The sequence below is a fragment of the Mobula hypostoma genome, chromosome 1 (assembly GCF_963921235.1).
Source record: "Mobula hypostoma chromosome 1, sMobHyp1.1, whole genome shotgun sequence".
Classification (NCBI taxonomy): Eukaryota; Metazoa; Chordata; class Chondrichthyes; order Myliobatiformes; family Myliobatidae; genus Mobula; species Mobula hypostoma.
In genome coordinates this window covers 171,429,235-171,442,337 of record NC_086097.1, presented here as the reverse complement: position 1 = coordinate 171,442,337, position 13,103 = coordinate 171,429,235, and the positions used below count along the sequence as shown (strand labels likewise).

Here is a 13,103-nt window from a genome sequence, read left to right as displayed (position 1 = left end):
CTATAATATTACCTTGTGGCTCTTGAATTCAATCTCCCAACTAAGAAAGCTCAATGCACCATACACCTTAACTACCCAGTCAACTTGCAAGTCAACTTTGAGAGATTATGGACATCAACCTTGGTGTTCCTTCCCTCTGCTGAGAATCCTGCCATTAACCTGTACCCTACCTTCAAGTTTCATCTTCCAAAGTGTATCAGTTCACACTTCTCCAGATTAAACTCCATCTTCCTCTTCTCAGCTCAGTACTGAATCTTTCAATAGCCTACTGTAACCTACATTACATGAGAAATACTGTGTATTGTAATTAAATTTTTATATAAGAAATATGAGCAGAATTGCTATAGTAGACAATGAAGAAAGTTAGAACAATGAGAAATGAGAAATGGGAAAAGGGAATGGCTGTTGGAATCTAAATCAGACAACTGCCAGATGCAGCATTTTGGAAAGATAAACTAGACCAGGGCTTACAAAGTGAATGATAGGGTCCTGGGAAGGTTTATTGAACAGTGTGATCTAGGGAAAAATGTGCAAATTTCCTTCAGTGACAACACGGTTAAGTAGAGTGGTGAAGAAGATGAACACCATGCTTGCCTACATCAGTTAAGGCACTGAGTTACAGGAGTGGGATGTTATGTTATGATCATATAAATCATTGGTTCACTATCCTTGGAGTATTGTGTGCAGTTCTGGTAACTACGCTATAGGAACTTTGTGATTAAGCTGGAGATAGTGAAGAAAAGATTGATAGGAATATTGTCTGGAGTAGAAGGCTTGAGTTACATGTAAAGACTGTTTTCCTTGGAGTGAAGGAGGCTGAGGGGTGATCAAATATAGGTTTAAAAAACTAGGAGGTTCAGAGTAGAAAGTTGCAGTCTTTTTCCAGGGGTATGTGAGTCTAAAACTAAAGCACAGAGGTTTATGATGACAGGGGAAGGAATTAAAAGGGAGCTGTTGGAAAGCTTTTTCAGATAGTGTGATTGGTATATGGAACAAGGTGCCAGTGCAAGCTGTAGAGGCAGGTGCAATCAAAATGTTTAAAAGATATTTAGGCATGTCAATAGATGGAAAAGGTTCAAAGGGATATGTGTCAAAGGCAGGCAAAAAGGATTAGTTTACATAGACATCTTGGTCAGCATGGACAATTTGGGCTGAATGGCCTGTTTTCATGCTGCATAAATCTATGACTCTGTTACTCTATGCTGATACTTCCTTTTCCATATGCCCCCGAAGTCTCAGCAACAATACTCGCATTCTCACTTCGGTTCATGTCTTGCACAAACTTGGATCTGTTATATTTGGTCCCGTCCACTACATTGATGTGCAGATTGTATATGGTCAGGACCCAAGCTTCAATTGTTCTGGAATCCTGCCAGGCACAGCCTACCAAATTGAGAAAAATTAGTTCATCCCTATCACTTAACCAGATCTTAATCCACACTGGCACATTACATCCAAAGTTCTATGTGCATCTTGTTCACCAAGCTTCCATGTGGGAACTTATCAAAATCCTTCTGAAAATCCAAGTACACCATATGCATTGGTTCTCTCATATCCACTCTACTAGATATATTTTCAAAGAACTCCAATTGATTAGTTAAATGTACTTCCCCATTCATGAAACCACCCTGACTCTACTCAATCATATTGTCATTTACTAGGATTTTCCGGTTTATGATGGTGCTGATTAAACATAGCGATGACTTGCTGGCAGTAAAAGCAGCTATTAATTACTTTATTAATCACACTTTTTCTGGACCATGATCACTCTAATCAATAGTCCGTAGCTTCCTTTTTAGAAATTAGCTTTTGAACCGGCTGTATGACTTGGTATTTTTGTATTGTGAACAGAAGTTACAAAGGTGTAGGATGGTTGTGGTGTGGTGTATTGGGCCGAATCAAGGCTGCTGGACTCGTGCCCGAGAGTGGGGAATCAGCCAATGTTTGGCTGCCGGAGTAGGATTGCTAACTTTCTCACTTCCAAATAAGGGACAAAAGTAGCAGGCAAATACGGGACACTTGTGTTTACCCTGAGAAAGGCTACCATGACCATGAAGCCTTGCATGGGCACCTGTGTGTGCATGTGTGACGTGTGTACGTGCCGATTTTTTTTCTACAAGTCGGTTTTGGCAATTCTGTTCAGTGAAACTACACTGTACATACATTATTTCTACTTTATATGGGCTGTGTATTTATCATATCGTTTTATGCTTTTACTGTATGTTAGTGTTATTTTAGGTTTTATGTGTTATTTCGTTGTTTTTTTTGGGTCTGGGAATGCTCAAAAATTTTTCCCATATAAATTAATGGTAATTGCTTCTTCGCGTTACGCCATTTTGGCACGAAAGGTTTCATAGGAACACTCTACTTAGTGGGGGAAATAAGGGACGGCGGGGGAGGGGGTGGTCCCATAAGGGACAAACCAATTTAGCCCAATATACCAGAGTCCCAGCTAATACTGGACAGTTGGCAACTCTATGCCGGAGGGGACTTGGAGGTGATTTGAAGCGGCAGAACTGAAGTGAGGCAGCAGGGCAAAGACCTGAATGCGAGCAACAACCTGAGGTTTGACCAATTTAAGTGCCAGGCCAAAAGGGAAAGGCCGGAGGTGAGGGATGTGCCAGTCTTCAGCTCGCTGTTCAGTGATGTTTACTCACCTCTACACCTGCAACTAATAAGTTCTAGGATCAACTGCAGTGGTGACTGGCTTCGTGGCTGTGGACTCACTTCAGTTCTGAATATCATTTGCTTATTACTTTATTGTTTGTACGATTTGTTTTCTTCTCTGCACATAGGGTGTTCAATGGTCCTTTTTGAAAGGTTTTATTGGGTGTCTTTGTTTTGTGACTGCCTATAAGGAAATGAATCCCAAGGATGTATATAATATACATACTTTGAACTTTGATTTTAGGATTGATTGATATTGATTCTTGATTATCTCATGTACCAAAACACAGTGGAAAGCTCATGTTTGCATGCTAACCCAGGCAGAGCATGCCATACATTAGTACACTGAAGTCAAAAATGAAACAAAAATGCAGAATTCAGAACATAGTGTAGCAGATTACTCTCACTGTCAGTACCACCAAGGAATTGACTAGTGACCTGAGGAAGAGGAAATCAAGATAACACAAGGCAGTCAAGATCAAGTGATCAGCAGTGGAAAGGGGGAGCAGCTTCAAGTTCCTGAGTGTCAACATATTTGAAGATTTACCCTTGGCTCAACAATTGATGCAATTATGAAGAAGGTACACCGGCAGTGATAATTCTTAGGAATTTGAAGTGATTTGGTTTGTCACCAAGGACTCTGTAATTTTCCACAGATGATCTGTGGTTTGCATTACCATCTGGTATAGAGACAAAGGATTAGAGAAAGCTGAAGTGGGTTATAAATTCAGCCAGCTCCATCATGGGCACAAGCCTCTCTACCATCAAGGGCATCTTCAAAAGCTGATGCCTGAAGAATTCAGCATCCATTATGTAGGACCCTAACCAGCTAGGGCATGCCCTCCTCTCATTACTATCATCTGAAAGGAGGTGCAGTAGCCTCATTGTTCTTCCCCTCCACCATCAGATTTCTGAAGACTAACTCACTAATTTGCTCTCTTTTTGCATTATTTACAGGTCCACAATCCCTTATCCAAAATTCTTGGGGCCAGTTGAATTTCGGAATTCAGAATTTTTTGGATTTCAGAAAATTGAAAATTATATTGATAATTAACCTGTCTGTCTCAGTCTCAGTATGGGTGGACTTTAGGACCCGGGGGAGCTCCGGACCCACGCACATCCTCCCGTATACTTTAAATCATCTCTAGATTACTTGTTATACCTAATACAATGTAATTGCTATGTAAATAGTTGTTATACTGTATTTTTTTAGGGAATAATGACAAGAAAAGAAGTCTGTACATGCTCAAACAACGAGTGCTGGAGAGGGAACTTCCGGGTTTTTCCAGTCCGCGCTCTCTTACATTTCGGATGTTGGCTTTTTCCAATCACTGCCAATTTCACCTTGTGTGTGCCTTCTGCATTGGCACACCCAAGAATAGTTAATCTGTCCTTGGCATCTTAAAAACCTTTTGGTGCTCTCTCATCAGCCGTGTTAATGTTTTTCTAGGGACGCAGTGCCAGTACAAAGCTGTTTCATCAGCATTGTAAATGTGTTCAGGGCTAAGGTTTTCATCAGATATTATCTTGGCAAATTCGTCAGTGTAATTTTCAGCTGCTTCATGATCAGCAGAAGCTTCCTCACCACAGATTTTCAGATATTTTATTCCATGACGCTTCTTAAATTTTTGCAGCCAACCCTCTGAATATTGACAGTTCATCATGATATATTCTAGCTTGTTTCATGATCAACATGCCATTCAGTGGCATACGTTCACTTCTTTTTGTCTAATCCACTCAATCAACACACGGTCAAGATCTTCATTTTCTGTCCTATGCAGTGTCTTCCTATTTTTCATTAGTTTATGGTCATCACTGTCACTATAAAACTGCAGTAACTTGTCTTACTGTTTCTTTAAATCATATACAGTAGTAGTTCCGACACCATATTCTTCAGTAAGACGCTGCACAGACACACCACGATCAAGCTTCTGCAATAACTCCACTTCCTGCGTTATTAATAATGATAGATGCTTCCTTCTCTTTCTCTCATTGTTACCCATAGGGGTATCTGCAGCTCGTTTTGACATTTTCACAGTGAAATTAAACACAAAGTCAACAGTGAACACAAAATATCAGCGAACAGCAAATGCACGTGTAACCAGTACGAGCGCTGAATCACAACTGACGTCTGGCGGCCTCTGCTAGTGCGGCCACGTCACACCTGAGTGACGTCAGCAGTTGGAAAGCCAAACATGCCTTGCTACGACACGCTCCACAAAAAAAAAACTTCGGTTTTCAGAGCTTTTCGGATTTCAGATAGGGATTGTGGACCTGTATTTATTTTAATATATTCTTATTGTAACTTATTCTAATGTTTAGGTACTGCACTGCATTGCTGCCACAAAACAACAAATGTTTCAATGTATGGCAGTGATAATAAATCGGGTTCTGATTCAGCTTTAGAGAAAGTGCAGCACGCAAGTGCAAGGGATTAATGAGGTAGACTTGGAGATCAAGAGTGCAGCTTTAGCAATTGAACGATCCATTCAAGAGTCTGATAGCACTGGGTCAAAAGTTGCCCTCGAGTCTGGTGATCAGATTTTATACAATTATTCTATATTATTGTTGCAAGGACAAGGCTGAGGTCGAACCCAAGTACAGGACACAGGCACGGAGGTAGAGTCGTGAGGCGTTGGCACCGCCACGATCGGGGAACCGGTATCCAGGAGAGTCTACGGAGACAAGGTTTACGTAGAGTATCCAGGAAATGATACGGAGCTTAGAACTGACAGTCCCAAGGAATCAGGAAACAAGGTTTATTCACACCAGAGTCGACCAACAAACTGGCAAAGCATGGCAGTGCCACCCGAGTTTTATCCTATGTTCGCTAATGGGAAGCAGGTGTGCTGTAATTAGTGGAACTGGGAATGATTGGTAATTAGCTGAGGGGATTAAGGCACAATTAAGAGGGTACTAGCAAGATGGGGAATTGCTGGACGGGACCATGATAGTACCCACCACCCCCACCCCCCCAACGGGTGACTCCAGGCGAATCTCCAGGCTTGTCCGGATGGTCCCAATGGAAGTCTTGGATGAGAGAGGGGTCCAGGATGAAGGATCAGGGAGCCCAGGAACACTCCTCTGGGCCGTACCCTTCCCAGTCGACCAGGTATTGGAGGCCCCTGCCCCGACGGCGCACATCTAGTAGCTGCCGGATGTTTGTCGTTGATCCGGGCGGGTGGAGGGGTTTCAGTTGGAGGACACAAGGGGCTGACTGAAAGTGGTTTTAATTGGGAAACATGAAAAGTAGGGTGGATGTGCATAGATCTTGGTAGTGTAAGTCGGACTGCTGTGGGGTTGATGATACTTTTGACCTTGAAAGGTCCCAGGAAGTGAGGGGCGAGTTTCTTAGGCTCGTTTTTGAGAGGGATATCTTTGGATGAAAGCCAAACCATCTGCCCGGGTTGATACTCAGGCGCAGGAGTCCGGTGTCGATCAGCAATTCTCCTATTGCGATTAGTTGATCTGAGCAGGGCCGTGCGTGTCCTCCCAAACCTTGTGGCACCGATTGATATGGGCCTGAACAGATGGCACTGCAATCTCTTCTTGTGTGGGGAACTGCGGGGGTTGGTACCCAAGGGAGCACTCGAAGGGAGACGTTCTGATGGCAGTACTAACCAGAGAGTTGTGCGCGTACTCAACCTACGCGCGATGGTCACTCCAGGTAGACGGGCTGTTGGTTGTAATACAACGTAGTGTCGCCTCCAAGTCCTGGTTGACCTGTTCCGTTTGCCCGTTCGTCTGTGGTTGGAAGCCGGATGACAGGCTGACCGAGGCACCTGAGGCTTGACAGAAGGCCTTGCATACCTGCGAGATGAATTGCGGACCTTGATCGGAGATGATGTCCGTGGGGATTCCATGGAGGCGGAAGACGTGATGGACGAGAAAGTCTGCGGTTTCCTGAGCAGAAGAGAGTTTAGGGAGGGCTACAAAGTGTACCGGCTTGGAGAACCAGTCTACCACGGTGAGTACAGTGGTGTTTCTGTGTGAAGAGGGTAGACCGGTGACAAAATCTAGGGTGATGTACGACCAAGGATGACTAGGGACAGGTAGGGGATGAAGTAATCCCGTAGGTGGCCAATGGGAGGCTTTTCCCATGGGCAGAGACGGAACATGCAGAATCATAGGAATGGGTATCCGCCTCCATGGAAGGCCACCAAAAGTGTTTTTTCAGGAGAGTCAGTGTCCGATCACTCCCGAGGTGGCAGGCTAACTGAGATGTGCGCTCCCACCGGAGAACCTGAGATCTGACGGAATCAGGCACAGAAAGGCGATCAGTGGGTCCATTGGTGGGGTCAGGGTCAAACCGTTGGGCTTCCTTTACTATGGACTCAATCTTCCAAGTGAGGGTTGCCACCACACAGGATGGTGGGAGGATAGTCTCTGGGCTGGAAGTGTCCTCCTTGGAGTTGTATTAGCGGGAGAGCGTGTCAGGTTTCCTGTTCTTGGACCCTGGATGGTATGTGAGGGAAAACTTGAACCATCCAAAAAAATGATGCCCAATAGGCCTGGCGGGAGTTCAAACGTTTGGCGGTCTGAATATATCCCAGGTTCTTATGATCAGTCCACACAATAAGCAGGTGTTCTGCCCCCTCCAGCCAGTGCCTCCACTCCTCCAACCCTAGCTTGACTGCCAGTATTTCCTGATTCCCCACGTCGTAATTCTGCTCAGCGGGGGACAGTCGGTGAGTAAAGGCGGCACAGGGATGAAGCTTTACATCCGTACTTGATCGTTGGGACAGGACTGCTCCTACCTCTGAGTCACAGGAGTCAGCCACAACAATGAATTGACATGAGGGGTCCGGTTGGACCAGGACGGGAGCAGTTGTGAACCGCCTCTTCGGGTCAGTGAATGCTGAATCAGCCTCTGAGTCCCAACAAAAAGGTGTGGTAGGCGAGGTAAGTCGGGTAAGGGGCGCCGCCACCCGACTGTAATCCCTGATAACTTGGCGATAAAAGTTTGCAAACCCCAAAATCCGCTGAAGTTGCTTGCGGGTTGTGGGTCTGGGCCATTCTTCCATCGCCTGGATCTTCTCAGGATCTGCCCTCACCTGCCCGCTCTCGATGATGTAGCCCAGGAAGCTGACCGAAGGGACGTGGAACTCACATTTCTCTGCCTTCACAAGTAACTTGTTCTCCCACAGTCTCTGGAGGACTAGATGGACATGGTGAGTGTGTTTCTGGGGGCTGCTAGAAAATATTAAGATATCATCTAGGTAGACGAACACAGTGATTAAGAAAGTCCCTCAATACATCATTGATTAGGGCTTGAAAAACAGCAGGGGCACTGGTGAGGCCAAACGGCATGACCAAGTACTTGAAGTGGTCCAAAGGTATATTAAAGGCCATCTTCCACTCATTTCCATCCCTCATCCTGACTAGATGGTAGGCGCTACGAAGATCCAACTTCGAGAAGATGGTGGCCCCGTTAAGTGGTTCAAATGCCGAGTTAATGTGGGGTAGTGGGTACTTATTTTTAACTGTTATATTGTTTAGACCTCAGTAATCAATACAGGGATGAAGCGACTCATCCTTCTTCTCTGCAAAGAAGAAACCGGCACTCACCGGGGAGGATGAAGGTCGAATAATGCCCGCCACGAGGGACTCATGAATGTATTTCTCCATGGCCTCTTTCTGGTCCGGCTAAGTTATAAAGACAACTGGTGGGTAACGAGGCCCCGGGGAGAAGGTCGATAGTGCAATCATATGGGCAGTGCAGAGGCAGGGAAAGAGCCTGTTGTTTGTTGAATACCTATCCCAGGTCATGGCATTCTGCGGGGACTCTGGACAAGTCGAGAGGTTCCAAGACAGATGGGGTTGCGGCAATCTCCCTAGGGGATGGAGCCGACCGCAGACAGGTGGAGTGGCAAAACAGGCTCCAGCTGGCTATCCTCCCGGTAGACCAGTCGATGTAGGGGTTGTGGTGGTTCAGCCAGGGATATCCTAGAACTACAAGAGCTTGAGGAGAATGGATGAGATTAAATTGTACCTCCTCTTGATGGTTTCCAGACAGAATGAAGGTCAGGGGTGGCGTACAGTGGGTAATCTGAGCCAGCAGTTTTCCATCCAGTGCCAGGGCTTCCAGAGGGATACTTAATGGGGCCCGAGGTATTCCGGCCCGGGAGGTTCTGTCCTCACCCAGCAGATTTCCCTCGGGAATCCACCAAGGCACATAGGGACAGGGACTGTTGTTGATAATTCATGGTAGCTGGGATCTGCATCAGGTCTGGCGGACTGAAGGGAGTGTCATCCGGCTCACCAGGGTCCCCCTTTCTACTGGTGAGCTCTCCCTTTTGGCTGACGAGGACAGGTATCCCGGAAATGTCATGGCTGGCCGCAATGGTAATGATCCCCAGCTCTCCGCCTCTGAAGTCGTTCAGCAGGGGAGAGATGGTTCTGTCCCAGCTTCATCGGTTCCTCTCCCAGGGTAGTGGGGACGGTCGGAGCAGGAACCATAGTTGAAGCGGCTGGGGAAGGGAGGCTGGCTGAAGATGGTAAGGTGGGACGTGGGCTGACCCGAGGAGCGGGGCGACTGGTTAGACACTCTTATTGGGCCTGGTGGCTGGAGAGATTAGAGAGTCCAGGCTGTCTGCATCATCCCTCGCTGCCCGTTCATCTTTTATCTTATCTGAGAGGCCCTGTCGGAACACTTCCCGTAGTGCCTCGTCATTCCACCCAGAGTCGGCGCTAATGTTTGGAACTCAGTGGAGTATTTAGCTACGCTTCACAAGCCCTGACTGAGAGTTAGCAAGCGCTTAGTGGCGTCCTTACCGCGAATGGGCTGTTTAACGACGTTCCTCATTTCAGAGACGAAGGAGGAACAGACCTCTGGGCAGTTGTTCCAGACATGGTGGCCTATGCCAAGGCATCACCTCGTAACAGCCCCATGAAGTATGCAATCTTCAATCTGTCCAAGGTGTATGTATGTGGCTGTTGCTCAAAGACCAAAGAGCATTGTAATAAGAAGGCCCAGCACTTCCCTAGGTCCCCAGTGTAGGGTTTCAGTTTGGGTACATACAGCTCTTGAGGGGAGTGTGTTGCCTATCCAAGGGGCGTAGCCATCCCAGGCTGTGCAGTTTGGTTAGTCAGGGTTCTTGGAAGGGACGGAGTAAGGGAAGCAAATAGCCAGTCAACCTGCTCACTGACCTTCCTCACATTCGTGGACAGCACACAGAAGTTTTCCGTGATTTCTCTGAGCAGCTGGTTGCGGGCACCCAGTAGGTATCCCTAGCTATCGAGGGCCTATTGCACAGGGTCTGTGTCTGCTGGGTTCATTCTTGGCTAGTTCATTCTGTTGCACAGATGAGGCTGAGGACAAACCCAAGTGCAGGACACAGGCGCAGAGGCAGTCGTGAGGCATTAGCACCACCGCAAACAGGGAACCAGTATCCAGGAGAGTCTTCATACAGAGTTGAGGTTTACATAGAGTATCCCAGAAATGATACAGAGCTTAGAACTGTCAATCCCAAGGAATCAGGAAACAAGGTCTACTCACTCTGGAGTCAGCCAACAAACTGGCAAAGTATGGCTGTACCACACGAGTTTTATCCTATGTTCACTAATGGAAACCAGGTGTGCTGTAATTAGTGGAACTGGGAATAATTGGAAATCGGACGAGGGGATTAAGGCCCAATTAAGGGGGTAATAGCAAGATGGGGATTTGCCAGATGGGACCATGACAATTACAGATTCTAGCATTTTTCCTGCTTTCTCTCTCCTTTTTTTAAGGATGTGAGATCACCTTTCCTTCCTATAAATATACTGCAACCATTCCAAAACCTAAAAAAGCTGGTATCATCAAAAACGTAAAGGGCCCCCTTTTTAAACTCACTGACCTTTTTTGCCCATTTACGCATTTCGTATGATGATTTTCCAATTTAACATCTTTCTTTGCTCTGACACAATTTAATGCCTACCTTTGTTTAGACTGCCTATTTTATTTGCTTTCTACATTAACTCCTGAAGCAAAATGCTTTCTGGGAAAAATGTTATAAGTTTAAATCTGTAAGCAGTATATCTAAATGCACAATGCATTTGCAAAAAGCTGAATGGGAGTTAATGTGGCAAATATTCATAAATCAGTGTGATCTAATTTCCATTACACAAGCATGGCTGAATGGTAGCCAAAGTTTGAAACTATACAGTCTAGAGAAATCAAAGTTTGGCAAAAACAGGCAAAGTAAGGCAACATAGGTAGGGTAGTTCAATGAAAAAGGGTTGCCATTACTACAAAGCAGTCTAGAGCTACATTCTAGTCAGACCAAGCAAGGACAACAGGGTTTTTTCACTTAATAGAGCAGATGGGATGTTGATATCCCTGGAATATCTTGCTCCCAGCAGATGGGACGTTTATAGGCAGTAGTTGTATGCTTAACATAAATGATTCAAAACTCCAACCTAGATTCAAAACCCATTAGGGAATGACAATAAATACCAGGTGTACCAGGAACTTGAAGTCTTCTGAAAAAAATAAAATAAGCAATCCTACTACCAGATTTAAAATGTCAGATTTATTTAAGTCTTTGAATTTAACTTTTCTAGTTTCAATGGTGGGATTTGAAGTCACATCTCCCTATCAAGAGTCCAAGCCTCTTAGTGCTGGAATTTTTGAAAGATTTGAGAACTGAGGGGGATGAGGAACTGGTACAGAAGAGGTCATCGTGGCTAACCCTGGAGGTCGAGGATGATGGTCTTCGTTCTGTTGATCTACTTATGGGCTCTCAAGCGGCTTATGAGTCCAATCTTGACTTTGAAAATTCTTCCGCATTCAGGACAGGTAGTTCCAATGGCAGATTGGGCTTTGGTTGTTGCTGCCTCTCTTTCCATTTTCTTCCCTTTTCTTGTAATTCTGCACATCTGTTAGCTTTGAAAGTTGCTATTCCTTCTTGGATGATGGCTTGCCAGAGTTTCCTGTCCTTGGCATTGGTTTCCCAATTGTTGACGTTGATATCGATGTTACATTTCTTCATGTTGGCTTTTTGTGGTTTAACGCGTCACGTCCACGGAATGAGTGGATGGTCCTTACCTACCCTCAGCAGAGAATGATTACTGCCCGGTGGAATGGGCTGTCCAATTTGGCTTGATTGTTCATTTCCAAGGTATGATGACAACGAGGGATGTGAACCCATTCAACGGTGGACAGTCTCAAAAGGGCAGGTGGCCTGCAGCTACTCCTATTGTGCTCTGTGTTATCAAGGGAAATTAGAGATGGGCAGTAATGCTTCTCTGAGACACTATGTCAAGAAGGCAAGATACATTGTTAAAGATCCCCACCATCTGGCCCATGCCATCTCCTTGCAGCTGCCATCAGACAGGACTGAAGACCCACACCACTGATTCAAAAATATCTGCTTCCTTTCAACGATTCAGTTATTGAACGCATCGGCAAAAACACTACCTCGCTTTGCACTACAATTGGATTTATTGTTCTTCCTCCGATTCTGTTCCTCCATGTATTCTTTGTATAATTTATGTTTCATTTGTCTTTTTTCTTCTGAACATTGTGTCTCTAAAGCAGTGCACCTGTGATGCAGCTGCAAGTAAGTTTTTCATTGCTCCTGACCATATATATTGTTGTACATAATACAATAGAAAAAGTGCAGCATGGACAGAAGCTTGGCTGACTGGCAGAAGACAAAGAGTGTAAATAAAGGGGGCATTTTCTTGTTGGCTGCCAGTGAGTAGTGGTGTTCTGCAAGCATCATGGTTGGGACAGCTACTTTACATGTTATATGTTATTGATCTGGATAATGGAGTTGATGGTTTTGTGGCCAGGTTTGTAGGTGATGCAAAGTAAGTGGAGGGGCAGGCAGTATTGAGGAAACAAAGAGGCTACAGAAGGTCTCAGACAAGCTATGAAAATGGGCAAAGAAGCAGCAGATAGAAACAGTGTTGGGGGTTGAAACGTTATGATCTTTGGTGGAAGGAATAAAAGCAAAGACTATTTTCTAAACAGAGCAAATTCAGGAATCGGAGATACAAGGGGTCATGCAGGGTTCCCTAAAGATTAACTTGCAGGTTAAGTCGGTAATAAGAAAAGCAAATGTAATTTTTCATTAATTTGAGAAAAGTAGGATATATAAGCAACAGTGTAATGCTGAGAATTTATAAGCAGTGGTCAGACCTCACTTGGTATGTTGTGAGCAGTTTTGGGCCTTGTATCTGAGAAAGAATGTGTTGGCATTGAAGAGAGCCTGGAGGAGGTTTACAGGAATGGAAAGGTTAACATATGAGGAGCCTTTTGATGATTCTGGGTCTGTACTCAGTGGAGCTAAGAAGAATGAAGGGGAATCTCATTGAAACTTACCGAATATTAAATGGCCTGGTAGACATGAAAAGGATGATTGAAATAGTGGAACTGTCCAGAACCTGAGGGCACAGCCTCAGAATAGAAAGATGTCTTCATAGTATGGAGGTGAGGAGAAATTTCTTTA

At 45.1% G+C, this 13,103-nt stretch overlaps 1 protein-coding gene across 5 annotated transcripts in view; it reads left to right on the top strand.

Annotated features, from left to right (window-relative positions):
* LOC134352492 (cadherin-7-like) overlaps window positions 1-13,103 on the top strand; it is a 145,879-nt gene that overhangs the window by 77,240 nt on the left and 55,536 nt on the right. The gene's annotated exons all lie outside the window — the stretch shown is intronic.